Source organism: Monopterus albus, unplaced genomic scaffold (genome assembly GCF_001952655.1).
Source record: "Monopterus albus unplaced genomic scaffold, M_albus_1.0 scaffold17.1, whole genome shotgun sequence".
Classification (NCBI taxonomy): domain Eukaryota; kingdom Metazoa; phylum Chordata; class Actinopteri; order Synbranchiformes; family Synbranchidae; genus Monopterus; species Monopterus albus.
In genome coordinates this window covers 1,188,388-1,193,586 of record NW_018127897.1, presented here as the reverse complement: position 1 = coordinate 1,193,586, position 5,199 = coordinate 1,188,388, and positions in this window count along the sequence as shown.

Genomic DNA, 5,199 nt, shown 5'->3' with positions numbered 1-5,199 from the left:
TCCTGCTCTTCCTTCCCTTGTTCTTCTTATGTTGTTTCATCCTGGATAGTGGCTCTGACACTAACTAATCCTCAGCCTCCTTCTTTCCGCTTAGTGTACAGTCTCAGGTCAGTCACAGTTAAGTAAAAGTAGCAATACCACACTGTAAAATCCACACTTTTACTTGTAGTGGAGTAAGTATTATGAATTATGAGTAACATTTAAGTAAAAGTATGCAGAAGACCGGTTCATGTCAGTGTGTTATTGGTGCATTGATGTATATGTTAATGCTGTAGACATTTAATGTTACCCTAATTGAAGTCATTTTTTTATACTGTTAGTAGCTTAATCTACAGCAGTGCATCATATTCTACAAGATATACATTTCTAGCATTGTAGCATTGTGAGAACCACATATCTCTGAAAGTCAACTTTTTACGAGCTAATAAAACAAACCTGTTTTCAGTTTTGTGCCAAGGCTTTTTCCAGCTAATCCACAATTCTTTAAATTGCTTATTTAGCTTAAGCTGTAGAAGAATTTGCACCACCCTTAAATGAACACTTTTTAACTTTGAACACTTTGAACAACCTTCACAGTCAGACTACAAATCTGTAAAATGAACTGTACAAAGTGAGTCGACTCAGCAAAGTGACGGATAATTTCCCCCTCAGCATCAGCTCCCACTGCACTTTGTGTTGAGGGTTCCATACGGCAAAATTATGTGTTTTGCTGCTGATAATTATTTTCCTTAACTTTTACATCTATCAGATTTCACAGCAAAAGCCATGTTAATGTGCACAGAGGAGATATGGACAATAAGATAGAAAGAACAGCATCATGGTTTATGGATTATACATTAGTTTTAAATGTGTTTCCCCATTTCCTTCTCTAATACCTTGTATCCCTTGTATTCCACTTTTGTAGTTTCAACTTTTCAACGAAGACTAAGTGGATATTAGGTCACACCACACCCTACAGAGTTTCAGTTTACAAAGTTACATTTATTCCAGAATAAATTCTGACTTTTGAACATGGATTTCCATGTAATCTGGATGGGGACTCAGATGGACCTACCCTGCCCTCTTGTGGCAGAGCTACTGACTCTGCAGTCAAAGTTTCACATGCCTGTCTCAAGATTTCTGGGGGTTTAAATGAGGTGTTAGAAGAGAATACAAAATTAAAAATGTTTTCCTACCTGGCTCACACACTGATTGCTATCATTGTAAGCATAAAGATTTAATTGTTTGAATACAGTCATTCAATCTTTTTGCCACTTGTTCTGTCTCAGTGCAGTGGCGTGACTTCTTTTTCCATTGAGTTCAGCACAGCATATTGCTATCAGCTACAAGGCAATAAAATGTGCAGTCTTTTAACAACAATAACAATGTTTCCATTTATTTGTTCATTGTCAACAACAATGGTGGGTGGTGCAGTGGTTAACACTGCTCAGGGTTTGGGATCAAGGATAGGTACAGGGACAGGGTTTAGAATGCCAGTTTCTTCTTGTTCTACTTCTTCATCCTCTTCCTTAAGATCTTCTCCAGTTGTTAATCTTTTTCAGTAATGATCCCGTTCCAGAGTTTCACAAGATCCCTGTCGAGGGCCAGTTCCTGGAGAATAGCCGGTCCGTGGGGCCTGCAGAGAGACACTTTTGTTATTTGTCAGAAAATACCAACCACATACAAATCAAAACCATCAAATCTTGCAGCTCTGAACCCTGTGAACTAAAAGCAGTGATAATTGACCTGACTTCAGGGGCAGCATGCAGACACATGTTATAGACAGCAATGAGGAAGCGCTGGGTGAAGTCCTTCCCTGCTTTTAGGATGGCATCTGCTCCCAATCTGTCAGCCAGGAGGTGGAGCTGTTGAGCAATGCTGGCCCTCATTGCTGCGCTCAGGTGGCTGTAGACAAACAAATCCACTCATTATACCTCATTTCTTTTACTTTTATTGCTTCTGCTGCCATAGAATTTTAGATTCTGCTCCCTATTGTGTTCCTATCTTAGTCCTGTATTTAGCAGTAGAAAATCTTTTTCTCTGTCCAGAACCTTACCAGTCTTCTGACCTCAGCAGCCGAAAGCAGAGAGACAAACTCTGTACAGGGTTGAACAGCAGCTGCAGCTCCTCCTGGTTCTTCCTGTCTGTCTTCTTGCCTCTGCTGACAATCTTAGGCAAGTGAAGGCAGGTTTTGGAAGAGTAGCCAGTGTTTCTGGGATTGCCTCCACCTTAGTTTGAGCCATCTGGAGTCTGTCTCTTCTGCCTACGTCTTTGTTTGTTCAGATGAAAAATACATGTCTACCTGTTTACTGTCTTCACATCTTGACCTATTTACATAGCTGTACTTTGACCTGCTGAGGACTACGACAAGGTGTGACAATGTACAAAATAAAGGTGAGAGGACAGTATTATTTACATCACTGAGTCAAATCAACTGATCTACTATTGGGAAGTAATGTGGGTATTGGGTGTCACATTGTACCCTATCATATAAAACTATGAATGTGGCTGTCCTGCACAGTAACTGACTTTAGTTTGGAAAGTTAAAGCAAATTTCTGTCTGTAATTTTACCATAATGACAAATTTTCAAGTTAAGTTTTGAATGCAGGAATCACTGTTGTAATTGTGGTATAGCTTCTTGTACCCAAGTTAAATCTCTGAAAACCTCTGACCGAAAACTACTGGAAGCCTCTGGGGTTCCTGGCTACAATTTCATACACATTCCTAGCTCTGTCACTATGCCTCATCCGTTTGTCTACAGACGTTCGGACCTGGCTCACTGACGTTCATTGACTACACAGGGATACGAGACACTCTTCTCCTGAATCGTAGAGCTGATGGAGAAGTGGGTGGAGATGATACCTCCACAGGGTTTCCAGTCAGCTCATGGTCAGTGTGAGCATCCTCCTGGATGATGGTGTCTTCTAGGCTGCCAAGATGCACCTTGGCTACGTCCTCATCCTGTGTTTCTGGTCCCCTCTTGTCTCTCCGGACCCTGGAGGTCATGCCATTGCTGAGCACATCCCCATTTAACAAAGGCTTGGGACCAGCTGGGGGTTGACGTGCAGGGAGGGGGTCCTGCTCCACAGAGAATCCCAGTCTCTCAAAACAGCATTGGTGCATGCTAATTCTAAGCCCCACAGCCTTGCTGTCTGATGCACCAGAGCCTCCGTCTTAGTCCTGGAGTGACTGGTGTGGACATCAGGACTCTCTTGTATCTCAAAGCTTTCAGTACTCTATGGCTGAATAAGTCAAATACACATTACAGTGATTTTATTTCCACAACAGTTTCTGTATGATTAACTGACATGATTGAAACTGCCAACACAGGCCATGAGTTGAACTCTAAGCTCAGGTAAAACCCTGAGTTGTGTTCATTTGCTGAAACACTTTTTCACAAATGAAATGTTAAAAGGTTCATTCTTCACACTGGAAACACTAATCTGCCTAAACAAAATCTTTGCAGTTAATGTGAATTGTCCAGCCAACTACATCTCATGCTTTAGAAGATTCAGCTTTTCTTTTCTTTCTCAAGGTTGACAAAAAACTTTCATGCTCAAATACAACATGTTTGCAAGCACGTGCTTCATAGATTCATATCTCCTGCAAAACAGAAAACCTCTGTGAAATGCAGTATTTCACCAAACATCATCCTTGAACTGAGATGGAGGACACGACCTGACAGCCTTCACTGCACACATGCTTTTCTCAAATCACCATAAAGATGGGATTTTCAGCTAAATCACTTTAACTACTGCATTAAAGTATTGTTTCTGGACTGTCGGTGATGGTTTTGCAGCAATCACATGCTCTGAATGCATCGCAGAAAAACTTTCAGATGTAAACAACACACAGTTTAGACAGTAAAGTAGAGGGTTGTACTTACATTATCACCATCACCAGACCTCCTCCTCATCCAGAATCGAGAGCTATTTGAATTCATGACTTTAGCTGAAGTGTCACAAAATTTTACCAACTGGTATGAAAGACTGTTTCCACTCAACTAAATTTATGCTGTGCATTTCTCTAAGCTGCTGGTTTATGAACATGCTGTATTTGATGTCACAATGAGACTCAGGGTTCTATTTCAGTCCACAAATATTTCTGTGCAGAAACCTGGCTTTACTTCAAAAATGGTTCAGACAATTTGAAACCAAATTCCTACTCCATTTATATTTAAACTTCTCCTGTCCAGTGAAACTTTACAACCATCTGGAAAGACGTCCGTCCATTTAACTGTTTTTATATTTAACTGATTATCTGGTTGTGGTGTCTCCCCTAAATCTGATATAAAGATTTCACTAATAGACTCTGATAAAAACACGTTTAAATGACTAGTACAAGAAGCTGTAATTAATGACTATAAGATATAAGCCACTAACAGCCTATAAGTTCTTCTTGAGGCTGTCAGCACACTTTGTATCACTGCATTGTAAGAATTTCTGTTACAATAAAACAGGCATGCACTATTATTAAATGACTTGTACTATAGCTTCCCTTGGAAATCATTCCTTTCCTGAATCAACCAGCTGAACAGGCCCCGCCACCATTTTCTTCCATCTAGTTACCAAAAGGAATCCTCAAATTTGGGTTTGTCTGAACAAATCTAGATGGAGTAGGGACTAACACGTTGATCTGTAAAACCTATTTTAGTAGAATGAATCCTATTTGGATTTTATTCAAAAAACTTTGAAAACTTTGAGTCATGCTACCTCTGTCAGGTTTGCCCGGCTGCACCTTCCTCTCTTGCTTTTCTCACTTTAGTTTTGCTTCCTCACCCTGATTACACTATCCAGCACACCTCCCCACTGCCCCTGATTATCACCAGCTGCACCTTATTAGTCTCCTCCCTATATATACCCTGCTCACCATTCAATCCATTTTCTCAGGCCCCTTTGCTCAGTGTTTTCTTTCTAGTCCTACCGTTTTCTTTCTAGTCCTACCGTTTTACCTTTGCTTAGACTAGTCATTTTGTCTCTTTGCTCCTTTTTTTTTTTGTTTTTTACCTTCGTCTCCATATTACTCTCAGTACATTCTCCTGTTGTTCTTTCTGTGACTACGGACCTCTCCTCTGGACCCTGGAACTACTCAGCCCTACCAGCCTCCACCATACAGGTCGATGCACAGTCTCCATTAACTGTCATTACATGCTCCTGTTTCCTCAGTCATTATCACCTCAACCACAATCAGTTCAGGAGTGACCCCAGCATCCGCAGCCC